The following is an 18,986-nucleotide window of genomic DNA, read 5'->3' as shown; positions in this document are numbered from 1 at the left end:
AGATACCTGTAGTGTACCTTTATAGCCACCCAGTTACGTTGTGACGTTTGGCACACCCAAAGCACTCCTACGGTATCCGGGAGTTGCACAATCTCATGGTCTAAGGAAGTGATACTTGACATTAGAAAAGCTTTAGCATACGAACTACATGATCTTGTGCTAGGCTTAGGATTGGGTCTTTGTCCATCACATCATTCTCCTAATGATGTGATCCCGTTATCAATGACATCCAATGTCCATGGTCAGGAAACCGTAACCATCTATTGATCAACGAGCTAGTCAACAAGAGGCTTACTAGGGACATGGTGTTGTCTATGTATCCACACATGTATCTGAGTCTCCTATCAATACAATTCTAGCATGGATAATAAACGATTATCATGAACAAGGAAATATAATAATAACTAATTTATTATTGCCTCTAGGGCATATTTCCAACAGACCACTACTCGCCCATTTGAATTTCTTCACATGGATCTCTTCGGTCCTAATAATTATTCTGTTGTTTCAAATGATGCATCTCAATATGGCTTTGTTATTGTTGATGATTACTCTCGTTATACATGGGTACACCTTGTTACTTACAAACATGAAGTGCATGAAGTCTTCAAACGATTTTCCTCGAGGGCTTCAACCAACTTTGGTGTGAAGATCAAGCACATCAGAAGTGACAATGGCACTGAGTTCAAGAATTCTGGTCTCGATGACTATCTTGATGAACTTGGTATTACTCATGAGTTATCTGCTCCTTATACTCCTCAGCAGAATGGCGTCATGGAGCGCAAGAATAGGACTCTTGCTGAGATGGCTCGCACTATGCTTGATGAATACAAAATGCCTCATCGTTTCTGGACTGAGGCAATTGATACTACGTGCCACATCATCAATAGAGTATATCTTCACAAATTCTTCAAGAAGACTGCCTATGAACTCCTCACTGATAAGAAACCCAACGTAAGTTATTTCAAAGTCTTTGGTACTAAATGTTGGATTAGAGATCCTCATCACAACTCAAAATTTGCACCGAAAGCACATGAAGGTTTTATGCTTGGTTACAGAAAGGACTCGCACACCTACATAGTCTTGAACAACGTTCTTCACAAGGTTGTTGAAACTGTAGATGTGCGGTTCGATGAAACTAATGGCTCACAAAGAGAGCACCTACCTACTGTGATAGATGAACCAGCACCTGAGGAAACTATCAAGTTCAAGGCTACTGAGGATGTCATTCCTACTAAAGAATCTACTGAAGAATTCATTCCAGAACATGAAGAACGTCGAGCTAATGCACCTGAAGAAAATACTGAAGAAAATGGTGCTGAAGAGAATGCTTATCGAATTCTTCAACGACAACCAGCTCATCCTCGCATTGCAAAAGAAGTGCAAGTTGAAAAGATCATCAATGACATCAAAGCGCCAGGTCCTCTCACACGCTCAAAAGCTTCACATTTATCTAACTTTTGTGGGCACTATGCTTTTGTCTCTATTACAGAGCCCACTAAGGTAGATGAAGCATTTCTGGAGCCTGAGTGGATTCAGGCCATGCAAGAAGAATTACATCAGTTCGAGCTCAACAATGTCTGGGAACTGGTCAAACGTCCAGATCCTCGCAAGCACAATATCATTGGCACAAAGTGGATCTACCACAACAAGCAAGATGAAAATGGCCTTGTGGTGAGGAATAAGGCACGACTCGTAGCTCAAGGCTACACATAGGTTGAAGGAATTGATTTCGATGAAACTTTTGTACCTGTTGCTAGACTTGAGGCTATTCGCATATTACTTTCTTATGCTAACCATCATGATATCACTTTATATCAAATGGATATGAAAAGTGCATTCCTCAATGGTAATCTTGAGGAAGAAGTATATGTTGCTCAACCCCCAAGTTTTGAAGATCCAAGGAATCCTGACAAAGTCTTCAGACTGAACAAGGCCCTCTATGGCCTCAAGCAGGGCCCACGGGCGTGGTATGATACCTTGAAGGAATTCTTCATGAAGAGAGGCTTCAAACTCGGTTCACTTGACCCTACTCTTTTCACTAAATCTTATGATGGTGAATTGTTTGTGTGCCAAATATATGTTGATGATATTATCTTTGGCTGTACTGACCAACGTTATAGTGATGAATTTGCCTATATGATGAGTGAAGAATATCAAATGTCTATGATGGGAGAGTTGAAATTCTTCTTAGGTCTTCAAATTCGTCAACAACGCAATGGCATATTCATATCCCAGGAGAAATACCTCAAGGATGTACTGAGGAAATTCGGCATGCAAGATTGCAAAGGCGTCAAAATTCCCATGCCCACAAATGGCCATTTGTGCACTGATGAAAATGGTATCGACTTTGATCATAAGGTATACCGCTCCATAATTGGCTCTTTATTGTACTTATGTGCATCTATGTGTGCCCGATTTCAAGCTACACCGAAGGAATCACACCATAAGGCTATGAAGCATATTCTTCGATATCTAGCTCAAACACCAACACTTGGATTATGGTACCCCAAGGGCTCGGCTTTTGATCTCATTGGATATTCTGACTCTGACTATGCTGGTGATCATGTGGACCACAAGTCAACATCTGGTACATGTCATTTCCTCGGACGATCTTTGGTCTGTTGGTCCTCGAAGAAACAGAACTACCTATCACTATCTACTGCTGAAGCTGAGTACATTGCCGTTGGTTCTTGCTGTGCTCAATTGCTATGGATGAAGCAAACTCTCAAGGACTATGATGTCAACATGAAGAATGTGCCTCTCTTCTGTGACAATGAGAGTGCCATCAAGATTGCTCACAACCCAGTTCAACACTCGAAGACAAAGCACATTCAGATCCGTCATCATTTTCTTCGTGATCATGTGTTAAAGGGTGATATTTATATTGAGCATGTGAATACTGAAGAACAGCTAGCAGGTATCTTCACAAAGCCCTTGGATGAGAAGAGATTTAGCAAGTTGCGATGTGAGCTAAATATCCTAGAATCTTCGAATGTTCTTTGAAAAGGACACTCATCCTAACACTTATGCAAAATTGATGACTTAGATGTGCAACACATGAAGAAACGTTTCTCTTCAATCAATGAAGAATAACACTCTTAGTGTGAAGAAATTAACGAAGAATTTGATTCTCAGAACCCTACGATAATTGTACGCGGTGTCTGAAATCATCATTCTTATATGGTGGGTCACGCCACCACCAAAAGTTTAAATTCCTCAATTATTCATATTCTTCAACTTTGCATTGTCTTCACAGTTTCCATCGTTTTTCTTCATTGTCTATATATATATATATATATGAGTTTATGTCCTCTACAGCATTCACTTATTGCTAATTCTTCAAGTTGGTTTTTCTGCTAAGTGAATGTGATCGGACCCTTCCCCTCTATGCTATACTCAACCCAAACTATTCACAAATTCTTCATGTGTGTTCTATTTGAAACTCGTTCAAAATCTTCACTGTGTTCTTGTCAGCTGAAGAAATTGTGAACGGAACTTTAAAACCTATCTTATCTAAATTTTCGGCTTTGCCGCTCAAACCATTCCGCATCCCACGACATACTTATCCTTTCACCCATGATCGCGAACGATCTCCACCTCTCAGTACGTGGGTGACACATGTCAAGCGAATGAGAAGGGTCAGGGGAACGTTCGTCCAATTTCTTCAGGCGAACAGTTTTTCACCGTGGCTATAAATACCCCTCCTTCCCTTCCTCACTTCTTTTACTCCGCTCGACCTCTCTCCAGCTCGAGCTTCTCAAACCCTAGCGCCGCTGCTACTTCATCGTCGCCGGTGAGGAAGAGCTTCACGGCCTCGACCTCGTCGCCGCTGTACTCACGCCGACTGCGGAAATCTTCACTCTGCCGCCGCCATAGCCGTCTTCCTCCGCCGAGTTAGGGCGTGGAAGATTTGCAGAGACGAACTTCACCTCTCCACTTCACTGTTCGTCGTGTTCTTCATCCAGGGTAATTAAAAGTTACTTTTACTGCCCTCATTGATTCGAATGATTAACTACAAAATCTTCAAAGGTGTTTTTTTTCATATCTTCACACACTAAACATCTCACAAGTCATCTGTTCTTGATTCGTTTCTCTAAGCATCATTTTTCTTCAAAGATTCCTTAATTGTGTGGATCTTCGATCTATACAACTCTGGAACCTAAGACAAAGAACACTTAGTGAAATTTTTCAAGACTCATCTGGTCAAATTCCTCAAACTTGTTCCTTTTTGAAAAACCTTCTGAGAACGCATATGACCTCTCCAAATTCCTTGCAACTATACTCTGTTCACAGGTACTCATGTCAGCTGCTGAATTGCTAGGTTCTCATCAACTTAACTCATTTGCAGCATTCCTTGAAGAAAAGTTGCATACTTCTTCAGAGAATTCAATTGTCCAAATTCCTCAACTGAAGAAAATGGCTGACAGTAAGAAGATACAGAAAGGAGGAAAGAGGCCTGAGGTCAATACAATGTTTGAGATCCCTGATGAAATATATGTTGGGTACTGCACACCTACTGAGGAAACCAAGAATGAGCGCAAGGTGCACATTCAGAAGATAGAGAGGAGATGGGCTAGAGAGTGGAGGGAGTACAGATATGTCACTCCCAAGTACATGAAGAAATTCGCACTCAACCCTCCATGCCCAAGACCTCCATTGGCACCTGGCCAAATGGCTGATCCCACCAGCCTCAAGCGCGATGAGGACTATCCTGATGAATGGGCCAAGCGCCAAGCCAAGTTGGCTAAGCAAGCCAGAGAAGCAGTGAGGAAATTCAATGAAGACTCTGCTGCTGCCTCTGCTGAGGCCTCTGCTGTCAAGCCGAAGAAGGCTATGTCAAAGAAGCCTGCGCGCAAGCCAAGTGCTTCACCAACAATGCCCTCATGGCCAGAATCCTCAAAGCCCTCACGGCAAATTCCTCATGCTGCTCCTGCTCCTTCAAAACCCTCAGCTCCTCCAAAGTCCTCAGCTGTTCTGACAAAGTCCTCTGCACCTGTGCATCTTGCCTCGTGCCAAAGGATTGCAGGCATCTCCATTTCCTCAGGTGTCTCAGCTAGTTTCTCAGTTGCACCAAATTCCTCAACGGGACCCTCTCTCCTGAAGACAAAGGCCACTGCTGGACGAGGTCCTCGCCCAAGTCCTTAGAAGAAGCAAGTCGCTTTCCAAGTGCCGTCTGAAGAAGACGAAGCTGATGATGATGAATTTGCAGAAATCATCAAAGATAGGCAAGTTAGGTCAGCTAGAGCCAAGGGAACAAATGTGTCACTTCTTTTGGATCCCAAGTTGATCCTCGAATACATTGACGTTTGGCACAAGGACCCCAACACTCCCATGCCTGACTTCAAGCTGACTACTGGCCAAAGTCACATGTTGACTCACTTCATACAAGAAGAGAAATGGAAATTTGAACAGGGGAGGAGGGTGAAGAAAGCGCAGTACAAGAAAGAGCGCTTTCTGAAGCAAAACGTTCTGAAGCTTTCACCTGAAGAACTTGTTGCTCTCCAATCAGAAATCAAGAAACTGAGTGATGAATTTGATCGCTATTATGCTGACTGGTTGGGAGCCAAAGTCAGATTTGTAAAGATAACAGAACAGTTCACCTCCAATGTTGCAGCCCCAACGCAACAGGAAATTCCTCAGGCTGAAGCATCTGCTCAGCCTAGTGAAGAAAATGCTAGCACCGCTGATGACAATCAGGTTGCTGAAGAAAATGTGAGTTCCAGGGCTGATGACTGCATTCCAGCCACTGAAGAAATTGCCAGGGCATCCACTAGTGGTGCGCCTGAAGAAACTGAAGAAATCAGGGCAACTACATCAGTTGTGCCTGAAGAAAATCAACCAGATTCCTCTGCTCCTCCTGCGCCAACACCAACTCCGATCCTTCCATCTGCATCAGATGTGAAGAAGACCAAGGCTGCAAAGAGTGCAACAGTGAAGAAAAGGAAAGCATCAACTACTTCAGATTCTTCAGCTCCAAAGAAGATGAAGCCTTTGACAAGTTCTTTCGCTAATCCCATTGATGATGTTCCAATCTCAACCATGCCATCAAAGGACCTTGTTCCTTTTGGTGAAGAATATGAGATCCCTAGCGGATCTGATGAAGAAAATCATTCTGCTGCTTCATCAGAGCAGATTGATGAAGAAATTGAAGTGGATGCGATCCCTTCAACACCTGTTATCTCCTCGCCTATGCCTCAGTTCACAGCTGAAGAGGCTGGCGTTGAAGAAATGGAAGATGAAGATGTGGACGTTGGCTGCTCCACACCCGTAATAAGTGATGAATTCTGGGAAAGTCAGCATCCAAACTCTCCAATGTTCACACCGTTGCAGCAAATACCTCAGTCACCGGCACAAACTGTTCAAATGGGCTCTGAAGAAACTCACTCACTTCATCTGTGCGTGAAGAAATTTCAGCCACTAGCGCTGAAGAAAATGCTGCTGCTGAACATCTGAAGACGCAGACTGCCACTGAAGAGGAACCAGAAATTCCTCAGCCTAAAGAACCTGAGATTGCGATTCCTAAGGTCGTGATGCAACTCACTGACACTCCTCTGCCTAAGCCAAAGGATCCATTCTCATGGAAGCAAAAGTTCAAGGCTGATGATTTCTTTGTCGAGCATGTATTCTTCGAAGACTACAACCCTTATAACTCTGCTCGCATTAGGAAGAGGCATTTCTGGACTGCTAGTCAAGCCAATTTCTATTCCTCAGTGATGTTCAACAAAGAGAAATTCTTCTACCATGAGCATATTCCTCACGTGGATATGGAATCTCTGCCGTGCTTCGCACCGGTCCTCAGTGTTCTTCATGACGCTGGCCTGTTAAACTTTTGCTCTGACATCTGCGATTGGAATGAAGAACTGATTCTTCACTTTTATGCAACGCTGCACATCACAGGAGATTCTGAAGATGTGAATTCATGGGTGCTGGACTGGATGTCTGAAAACACTCACTACACTGCACCAGCCTCTGAATTGCTTCGTGCCTTACCACTCAGTCCTCCCCTTGAAGAAGCTCGTTGCATCTACAGTGAACCTTAGCTTACCAATCACTACATGCAGGTGCTGATGAAACCTTTGAAGCCAGGTCAGGCACCAAGAACCAAATTCCTCGTGAAGGAATTGCTTTATGTGCCCAGAACTGTCTATCGAATTCTTACGAGGACAATAAGTCCTATCAAAGGCCATGACTCATCTGATGAGGAAATTGTTGGCATCATGAAGAATCTGATATTCAACATCGTTCATGGCATTCCTGTCAATTATCACGATTTCTTCATGAGGAATCTAGCAAATGGTGCACTGTCTCCGTTTGAGCTGAAGCCTTATGCACCTTGGATTATGAGATTCCTCAGGACCAGGTCTTCACTCAACTACAAAGCTGATTTTCAGAATCACCTCAGCTACTTGGCCCCGATTGAAGTCCTCAAACAGACCTATTCCTCAGTTGATGGAAAGGGCAAGGCACCAGCTGTTATAGATGAAGGCATTCGTCCATTGGATGGTCAGTTTCGCAAAGCTGCCTCTTATTCCACCAATGATGACTCTGCCACACATGACCCTGCCAATGCACCCAAGTCTACTCCTCAAGCCACTGCTCCTCGTGTGATGACTGATCGTGAGCTTATGCTTAGTCTTCACCAGAAGGTGGATCGAAATCATAAATGGGTTAAGTGTCAGTTTGGTTCATTTCTTCACAACATGAATGCTACACACAATGCAGTGAAGAAAAACCATTACTACCTCCATGAAGTCTTCGGTCGCACCTGGGCCATTCTGTCACATCTATATGGTGAAGACGATCTGAAGAAAATGGGTCTCAAGGAAGAGTTTGACTGGTCTGCACCTCCACCGAAGAAATTCAAGAATGTCAAGGTTCCTTCCTTGGTGGCCAGCTCATATTCCTCATCGCGCGACACTGATGAAAATGAAGACTTGGACGACACTGCGGCAGGCCCTACTACAACAAACGACCCCAACAATGCTGGCGCTCCTTCATCAACTTGATATTCTTCAGGGGCGTTAGTCTTCATTTTTGATCCTTTTGGTCATTTGATGACAAAGGGGGAGAACTTTGAGTTAGTCTTCAACTCGTTCTTGTAAGACTTTATTGGATCGAGTTGTAAACTTAAACCCGATGGTGCTCTGATACTCTTGAGACATTTTCTGCATGCTTATTCCCTGCTAATATTATTGCACGCATGCTGAATTACACCAGTCACCATATTTCATCATGCATTTCAAATTCTTCACTGTCATATGTCAAATGCGTGTATGAATTACAAGATATAAGGGGAGATCTCCATGATTCAACTCTTCAAGTGTGCATTGCTTCAAAAGCAAATTCCTCACTATGCACATCTTCAGGGGGAGTTCTTCTATATCTTGCAATCAAATTCCTCAATATCAGTATTTACACTTCACATGTTTATCCCCGTTGAAAAATTAACCTATATTGTCATCAATCACCAAAAAGGGGGAGATTGTAAGTGCATCTAGTGCCCCTTAGTGATTTTGGTGTATTGAAGACTTATAAGTTAAGGGACTAATGCGTTTGTGAGTGTACACAGGTCTATAAGTCTATGAGGAGTTTGATATTTACAGAGAAAGTTGACCCCTAAAAATGAAGTTCTTCGACGGAAGACTTTGGATTTCTGAAGACTTTCTGAAGACTTTGAAAGTGAAGAAATTGGTGTGACCTTGAAGACTTGGTATTCATTCGAGGAACATGAAGCATGAAGACTTTTGTTTTCGTAGTTTCATTTTCTCTTTCTTGAGTCATAGGAAACACCATACTGTTAAAGGGTGTCGAGGAAATACTAAGGAAAATTTTCCATGTGATGCTCAACTCAAAATCCTACACCTACCAATCCCTTCGAGTAAAGCCATTGGAAATCTCATACAGTCCAGTCATATTCTTCAGCGACAGAGACGAAGTTCTTCTGGTCTGTGAGGAATTTGTTCTGACTGAGGAGTTAGGAATTCGCCAGTGCGGATTTCCTACACAGTGAGGAACATGATAGCCCTGAGGATTTAGCTACTCAAAATTCCGACCGTTGCTGTGCTATGCGCCAACTGTCCCAAAATATCTATCCATCTAACGGTCATATCATTGAAGGGCATTTATGTCTTATCATGTCGGGCTGCTCCCTAGGTTATAAATAGCCGCCCCCTACAACCACTAGCTGGTTGGCTGCTCCGAGAGAAACTGACACTTGTCATTTGAGAGCAACCCATCCTCTGAGGACTTTGAGCAAAAATCATCGAGTGAGGAAAAACCCAAACCCAAACACCTACAAACCCCAAGTGATTGAGCATCACTGAAGAGATTGATCCTGCGTGGATTCGACGCTTGTTACATTTGAAGACTGTGCTTCTTCCAGACGGTTAGGCGTCATGGTCTAGAGCATCCAAGAGAATTGTGGATTGCCAAGTGACCAAGTTTGTGAAGGTTTGGAAGTCACCTGAGACTTACCACGAGTGATTGGACGAGGTCTGTGTGACCTTAGTTCAAGGGGAATACGGTGAAGACTGGGTGTCCTGAGCTGCATGTTTAGGACTGGGTGTCCGGGACTGTGTGTCCTCGAGTTTAAATACTTAGCCACTCCAACCAGACTTACAACTGAGACATCAGTTGGAACTGGTCTACCAAATCATTGTCTTCACCAAGCTTACTGGTTCTATTTCCTCAACTCTTTCAATTCCTCATAACTGTGTTGTGTGCTTGTTCATATCTGTGTTTGAAGACTTTGACTGAAGACTTTCTCAATTTCCTTAGTTCAATTTCTTCAGTCTGTTTGTCTTCATCCTGTGCTTACGCTACCTGTACTCTGTGCCTGTCTTCATTTCATCATGATGACCATGCTTGTATTCTGTTATGTTTACTTTTGAGTACTTATTCCGTTGCTAGTAGTTCTTCGCTAAGGAATTTCCTCACCGGCAAATTCCTCAGTGAAGAATTTCATAAAAATCTCCTATTCACCCCCCTCTAGTCAATATAATGCACTTTCATCCACAAGGTCCTGTTCATCCACCCCCAACCGGCTCAATCGGGGTCCTGTTCATCCAGCGACAACAGCCTCTACTACCACAAGGTCCTGTTCATCCAACCCCCCACCGGGAACTGTTCATCCACCCCCCAACAACGCTCACTGTTCATCCAGAGGCAGCATTAATCAGATTTAGTTAGCAGAAGTGTGGCGAAGGAATTGCTCGATCGGGTTTAGTTAACAGCCATCGATCGATCGCTCGGGTTCAGTAACACATAGATTGCAGTGCAATCGCTCGGATTCAGTAGCCGAACGCCTGGCTCGGGTTCAGTTAGAGCCCAATGCCTCGCACCCACGCGCGTACGTGTACGAGAAAAACGCGCATTGCTCGGCCCCCGACCACCTACCGTAACTGGGAACTCCCCGATATTTTCCTCTCCCTCGCTTCTACCACGGTTTTTTCCATCATGGACAACCCAAAGAATGTCATGCAGCTGCGTCTCCATCCTGCCCAGGACGAAAAGCCCATTTTCTGCCATGATTTTTTGTCATAGAAGTAGGAGCCCACCACATCTATGATGATACCGGGTTTTGTCACAATTATCGTCATAGAAGTGTCATAAGCATGACAGAAAAAAGATTAGTTCAGCCCAAAATGTCATGGATGTGTCTTTTTTTGTAGTGTAAGTACTACGACGCTATGACCGGAGGAGTAAACTGTGGAGGGGCGCACCGCACATGGCTAAGAGATTTCTTGGTGTGTCTTTGGGGTGCCCCGCCCCCGTATATAAAGGGGGGAGGAGGAGGCCGACGGCCAGGAGGGGCGCACCAAGGGGGGAGTCCTAATTGGACTCCTAGTCCAAGTAGGATTCGGCCCCTCCCCCTTTTCCTTTCTCCACCGGAGGGAATAGGAAGGAGAGGGAGAGGGAAAGGGAAAGGAGGGCGCTGCCCCCTCCCCTAGTCCAATTCGGACTTCCATGGGGGGGCGACCCCTTGCGGCCCTCCTCTCTCTCCACTAAGGCCCACTAAGGCCCATTATTTCCCCAGGGGGTTCCGGTAACCCCTCGGTACTCTGGAAAAATACCTGAATCACTCGGAACCATTCCGATGTCCGAATACTACCTTCCAATATATGAATCTTTACCTCTCGAACATTTCGAGACTCCTCGTCATATCCGTGATCTCATTCGGGACTCTGAACAAACTTCGGTCACCAAAACACATAACTCATAATACAAATCGTCATCAAACATTAAGCGTGTGGACCCTACGGGTTCGAGAACTATGTAGATATGCCCGAGACACATGTCCGGTCAATAACCAATAGCTGAACCTGGATGCTCATATTAGTTCCTACATATTCTATGAAGATCTTTATCGATCAAACCGCATAACAACATACGTCATTCGCTTTGTCATCGGTATGTTACTTGCCCGAGATTCGATCGTCGATATCCTCATACCTAGTTCAATCTCGTTACTGGCAAGTCTCTTTACTCGTTCCGTAATGCATCATCCCTCAACTAACTCATTAGTCACATTGCTTGCAAGGCTTATAGTGATGTGCATTACCGAGAGGGCGCAGAGATACCTCTCCAATAAACGGAGTGACAAATCCTAATCTTGTTCTATGCCAACTCAACAAACACCTTCAGAGACACTTGTAGAGCATCTTTATAATCACCTAGTTACGTTGTGACATTTGATACCACACAAGGTGTTCCTCCGGTATTCGGGAGTTGCACAATCTCATAGTTAGAGGAATATGTATAAGTCATGAAGAAAGCAATAGCAATAAAACTAAATGATCATAATGCTAAGCTAACGGATGGGTCTTGTCCATCACATCATTCTCTAATGATGTGACCCCGTTCATCAAATGACAACACATGTCTATGGTCACGTAACTTAACCATATTTGATTAACAAGCTAGTCAAGTAGAGGCATACTACAGACACTCTGTTTTGTCTATGTATTCACACATGTACTAAGTTTCCGGTTAATACAATTCTAGCATGAATAATAAAAATTTATCATGATATAAGGAAATATAAATAACAATTTTATTATTGCCTCTAGGGCATATTTCCCTCACATATTATAGTTCATCACGAGGCCCTTGTAGCTTGGTGGCAGTGATTGGAGAGCTCTATCAATCGCTATTTCATCCGGAAGATTAACTCCCAATTGATTGAGGAGGTTGTAGTACCCAGACATCTTGAGTATGTGCTCGCTAACGGAGCTGTTCTCCTCCATCTTGCAGCTAAAGAACTTGTCGAAGATGTCATACCTCTCAACCCAGGCATGAGCCTGAAATACCAATTTCAGCTCCTGGAACAACTCATGTGCTCTGTGGTGCTCAAAACGTCTTTGGAGCCCTGGTTCTAAGCCGTAAAGCATGGCGCATTGAACTATCATGTAGTCACCACTTCTAGTTTGTCAAATGTTCATAGCATCCAGATTTGCAGGAGCGGGTGGCAGTCCTAGAGGTGACATAAGTCTTCTGTGCAGCAGTGAGGATAATCCTCAAATTACGGATCCAGTGCGCATAGTTGCTTCCATCATCTTTCAACTTTTCTTTCTCTAGGAGTGCATTAACATTCAAGGGAGCTACAACATGAGCCATTAATCTACAACATATTTTTTGCAAACACACTAAGATTATGCTCATGATAATTGGTTCAATTAATCATATTACTAATGAACTCGCACTTAAATCAACATCCCTCAAGTTTTCTAAGTACTGCATGATCCAAATAAACTACCCATGTCCGATCATCACGTGAGATGGGATCGTCATCAATAGTGAACGTCTCCATGTTGATCATATCCACTATATGACTCATGTTCGACCTTTCGGTCCTTTGTGTTCCGAGGCCATGTCTGTACATGCTAGGCTCGTCAAGTTTAACTCAAGTATTCCATATGTGTAAAAACTGGCTTACACCCACTATATGTGAACATAGAGTCTATCACACCCGATCATCACGAGGTGCTTCGAAACAACGAACTTTTGCAATGGTTCATACTTAGGGAGACCACTTTTATCTTGAAATCAAGTGAAGGGATCATCTTATAATGCTACCGTCGTCCTAAACAAAATAAGATGCATAAAAAGATAAACATCACATGCAATCAATAGATGCACTACTGGAATCTGGCATTTTGTCATCTGCCTCCTCCTTGCCGTCGGCCAGCTGGGCAAAGAGCTTCTTTGCCATCCGCTTCCACAAAGCGGACGGCAAAGAAAGGGTTGATGGCAAAAACGCTATTTGCCGTCAGCCAACTCTTTGCCGTCCGTCAGCAGACGGCAAAGAATGAGGGTGGCCCACTCCCGAGAACCACCTAACGGACACTTTCTTTGCCGTCCGCTAGCAGACGACAAAGGAAGTGGCCAAGCTAACGTCCGTTAGCTAGGATCTTTGTCGTCTGCTGGTGGACGGCAAAGAACCATGCCCTAACTAAAATCCATGGACGCCCGCCCGCGCCCCATCTCTCTATCCCCCCTCTCTCTCCGCTCGCGCCTGAGCCGCCGCCGCCCCGCGCCACCCCGCCCCGAGCCACCCCTGTCACCGCACCGCCCCAGCAGCCCCGGTGACCCCCTTCCCCGCCCCGCGCCATCCCCGTCGTCGCACCGCGCCGCCTCGTGCCCGAGCCGCCGCCGCCCCACGCCACCCACGTCGCCGAGGCACCCCCTCCTCCACCCCGGTGGCCCCGGTGCCCCTTTGCTCCACCACTTCGACCGCCCCGCCGCTCTGGCGCCCCCTCCTCCACCCGGCGGCCCTCTGCTCCACCACCGCGGCCGCCCCGGCGCTCCGACGCCACCTCCTCCACCCGACCACCCCGGCGCCCCTCTCCTCCACCACCGCGGCCGCCCACCCCTCCGGCGCCCCCTTCTCCAACCGGTGAGACTCTTGTATTTTTTTGTTTTTCTTTCTGTATTTTAAGTTTAGTTTAGGTTTACTTTAGGTTTGGTTTAGTTTAGGTTTACTTTAGTTTAGGTTTAGAGTAGAGAGCCTTATATTGCAGTGCAAGAATTGATTATGATAGCTCATCCAGACTTGGAAGTTCTTAGGGTCCGTGCGAATAGAACCTGATAGCTTGCTGATACACACCAGTAGCTCAAGATGCGTAGCCTGCTACTGAAATGCGGTGCTGGTGCACTGATGTGAAGCATGGTGTATAATCCAGCTGCTGATCACACCTGAGTATGCAGTGTTTCTTTTCCCAGGAGATAGAATCTCATCGATATTAATATAACTAGATAAGTTCCCTATAATATGATAATTCTGCCCCCTACAAGAACAACACAAATAAATTATTTTTAAAAATATTGAAATAATTAAGCATGAACCTGTTGAAGTAATCAGCACCACTCGAATTAGTTTAATTTGAGAAAACAACAAGGCATGCATATTGCTTATGGAATCTGTCATAAGAGGCAAACTATACCCGTCTTTTTCTTTTTCTTTTTTGCGGAAAGTCAAACTATACATTCAGCAAGCCGAAGGAAAGTCTAGCGTGTCTTTCTCACTAGCATAGGCATGAAAGCATAATATCAATCTAAACAGGAGGCCGTGTTGATCTGAGTGACTACGACGGTCACAGTCCTGGCAAGTGGCAACATCATTGTTGAGGTGTGTGTGCCTCAAACTCGTATGTTAGTTGTGTCTCCTGTGATCATAGTTGAGCAAGTATAAGATTGCAGTATGGTTATAATGTCTTACCCCAGCTTGCATTTACATACCTTTTCTGTACTAGGATCCTATGGTAATGTGATGTGGTACTTGTTCTGATTTGCATACAAAGTAAATTGATTTTAGGACACTACCCTTAGTTTCTGATTAGAGGTATGTTTGTTTGCTTGGTGTGTGGCCCTAGAGCCACCTAAAATATGGTGCAACTATGATTGTTGCCACAAGTATTCCAATGTGATCACACCATAAGGAACTTTAGGTTTTGTTTTGGTTAATAAGAAAGAAGAAAGATGAAGAAAATAAGAAGAAGAAGATAAAGAGGAGGAAGACGAAGTGTATTTTTTCCCTATTTTTAGATTACTATGCTCTTTTTTCAACATTTTCAGTTTTCTTTCACATCTAAAGAAATTCCTAGTTTTGAAGGGTGCCAATTGCCATTGCCAACTAACCTACCAAATTAATTAAGTGTTGTTGATGTTGTTGAGCACAAGTGCATTGCTTTTTTTTCTTAGTTTTCTTTCATGTCTAGAAACATGGCTCTATGTTTATAGATATGCTTCTAGCTAGATAGTAATTGGTCTCTTCTGCTGCTTATTAGAGATGGGGGAGGACGTCACCGCTGGCTCCGCTCTGCCACACTGGAGTACGAGTTGGATGCTTTCGAGTTCTTCAGTATGATACTTGGGTATTCCTCCAAGAGGCAGGTATATAAAAGGAGAGATCTCCCCTTCACCCATCTCATTATGATAACTCTGTTGTTTGCTACATCACTCCTTGTCCCAAACTACAGAGGCTGCCTGACACTTTTATGACGATGCTGGACGGCCATCGACCAAAGAATGTGAAGCTGCGACAGGTCGGCAGTGGGTTTCGCAGGCTTTGGGACGTGGAGTTGGTGATCAGGTACGGCCACATGTACCTGTGTCATGGCTGGGAGCAGTTCTACCGTGCCTACGACCTGCGGCATGGGTACTTCCTTCTCTTCAGGTACGACGGCGATGCCATGCTCACCGTGAAGGTGTTCAACACGACTATGTGTCGCATGCGCTACCAAGACGATGATGATGCCAGTACATTCTGCCTCTTCTTCCTCTACATTTTGCTTTGTCTCACATCGATTGTTAATGGTCATTGTTGCATTTGGTCAGGCAATGGGAGCAGCAGCAGCAACTCTGGCTACAGCCAAAGCAGCAGCGACTCTGGCTGCAGCAAAAGCAGCAGCGAGGATGATCCGGAATGGAGTGGGGATGAGGAGGTGCAGGCTGACGATGGGCAACAGATGGTGGTGGCTGAGGATGACGTGGCGATGGTGGTGGATGACGATGGGCAAGAGATGGTGGTGGCTGAGGAAGATGTAGCGATGGTGCTGCTTGAAGATGGCCTCGTCATGGTGGTGGTGCCTGATAATGACCTCGCGATGGTGGTGGCGCCGGCAATCCCACAGCCGGGCGACATGACCATGCCAATTGTGGTAGAAGACTACATCCCACTGCCTCCACCGCCTCGCCGCTCTTGGTGCATTAGGATGAGGAAGGAGAAGGAGAAGAAGAATGAGGAGTGAACTATGTCAGGTATGTCAGATCTCCAGAATGATCTATATATACTTAGCTTTCTTTCCTCCGAAATGACATAAGTTAGCTCTAATATGCTAAGTAATCTCTAATATGCTTAGTTTCCTAGGTTTGCTCAATAATGACATACACTTGGGTTACTTGTGTAAAAAATGGCATAAATATGCTTAGTTAACTCAAAAATGGCATAATTAGTAAAGTTAGCTCCAAAATGACCCATTTAACCTAGGTTAGCTCCAATATGATCCATTTTACCTAGGTTAGCTCCAAAATGACCAAGTTTAGCTAGGTTTGCTCCAAATGATCCATTTTAGCTAGGTTAGCTCCAAAATGACCAAGTTTACCTAGGTTAGCTCCAGTATGATCCATTTTAGGTAGATTAGCTCCAAAATTATCTAGTTTACCTAGGTTAGCTCCAAAATGACCAAGTTTACCTAGGTTAGCTCCAAAATGACCTAGTTTACCTAGGTTAGCTCCAAAATGACCAAGTTTACCTAGGTTAGCTCCAAAATGACCTAGTTTTCCTAGGTTAGCTCCAAAATGACCAAGATGGCATAATATGCTTAGTTCACTCAAAGATGGCATAATTAGCTAGGTTAGCTCCATTTTACCTAAGTATGCTTACTTCTTATGCCAGTCTTCTTCTTCTTCTTCATTTTCTTCTTCTTCTAAATTTCTTGTTTCCCATTTTGTAGATCTCATTTAATTCACGGAAGCTTGCATGGATGGAGTGCTTCTTTTCCCTTTCTGCTTTTATTTTGTATCGATGAACTTGCATGAATGGAACTTGTTATATGGATGGATGGATAACGATGTTGGATGAACAATGTGAAACTTTTGTAATATGTATGGATGGAACTATGTGTTGGTTATGTATGTATATATGATGAAACTTGTGTGTTGGATATGTCTTTTGTGAAATTTGTGTGTTGAAATTTGTGCGTTGAAACTTGTGTGTTCAAATTGAATGAATTTAAGAAAAAACACAAAAAAACAGGGGCTATACAGGATCTTTGCCGTCCGCTTCCGTCCGCCAGCCGACGACAAAGATGCCACGTGGTAGCTCCCTGTACAGCCTGGGGGCTGTCCTATTTGGTTAATTTGCCATCCGCTGGCTGACGACCAAGGTGCAATGGTCTTTGTCGTCCGCCAGCTGACGGCAAAGCTCACCGTTAGCCCCCTAACGGCCAGACGTTGTAATGTGTGTCGTCTAGGACCTTTGCCGTCAGCTGGCTGATGGCAAAGACCGTTTCATCTTTGCCGTCTGCCAGCTGACGGCAAAGAAGCCTTTGCCGTAGCCTATTCAGCCGGACCTATTGCCGTCAGTTGGCTGACGGCAAAGAACTTTGCCGTCCGCCATGGCGGACGTCAAAGTGCCTGATTCCTGTAGTGATGTGACATGATATGTCCATTATGATTTTGTGCTTTTGATCTCCATCTCGAAAGCACCAGCATGAATACATAGCCAAAAACTCATTTCATCCTAAAGTAATATTATGACCTATCTACCATTCTATGAAATTTCAGAACTAATGATTATCCTAGCTAGGCCGTCCTCTTCAAAGCTCTTTTCTTCCTAAAGTTTTGTTTTGGACAAAACTTAACTCAAACTCGATTCAATTGACCTCAAACTTTTACCTCAGGTCCACCTAGTATACTAGATACTATCGTAATTTGGTATGGTCAAATAAATCAATGTAAACCCCCTTTCTGCCATTTTATCTTACTGGACAGCGGCATGATTGCACCTCTCTCCCTCTCATTGGCCCTTCTAACCATCTCATTGATCTCAACTTGAAACCATGCTTTAGAAACTTCCTCATGTCACTGGTGGACATCATCTAGAAAGAAAAATTCATCTAAGAAGAACTGAGTTTTAAACACTAACATTCATCTAAAGCCCAAGAACCCAACACATGTACACTGACACTAGGAAGCAATAATATTGAACATTACTACAAGCAAGGATCCATCAAGGCAGATCATCCATGCCACAGTTGAAAGTAATCCTAACCCCAAGTAGAGAGAGAGGAAAAAGAGAGAGACGGGTGCTGGACTTACAAAGGGTGGGGGTCGGGGAGATAGAGGTGGAGATGTCTACTACAAAACTTTTCTTCTTGTAGACTCTGTTGGGCCTCCAAGCGCAGAGTTTTGTAGGAAAACAACAAATTTCCCTCAAGTGGATGCCCTAAGGTTTGTCAACCCGTGTGAGGTGTAGGGTGAAGATGGTCTCTCTCAAAAAAACCTACAATAAAAAACAAAGAATCTTTTGTGTCCCCAACACACCCAATACAATGGTAAATTGTAAAGGCGCACTACTTCGATGGAGAGATGGTGATACAAGTCCAGTATGATAGTAGATATAGGGTTTTTGTAATTTGAAATAATAAAAAGCAAGGTAACAAGTAGTAAAAGTGAGTACAAAGGATATACCAATGCTTAGAAACAAGGCCTAAGGTTCATACTTTCACTGGAGTGAATCTTTCAACAGTGCTAATATAATTGAAGCATATAACCATCCCTCAATGTGCGATAAATAATCACTCCAAAGTTCTTATCAATAGCGAAGAAACATAAGATGAAAATGTTGTACGTAGCGAACTACCTCAAAGTTATCCTTTTCGATCAATCTATTGGTCTATCCCTATAAGTGTCACAAAAGCCCTAGAGTTTGTAATAAAATAACACCATATGATACACATCAATCAACTCTAATGTCATCTAGA

This window comes from Triticum urartu, chromosome 7A, assembly GCF_056163025.1.
Source record: "Triticum urartu cultivar PI428250 chromosome 7A, HENAU_Tu73, whole genome shotgun sequence".
Lineage (NCBI taxonomy): Eukaryota > Viridiplantae > Streptophyta > Magnoliopsida > Poales > Poaceae > Triticum > Triticum urartu.
Note: the sequence above shows the minus strand (reverse complement) of the source record.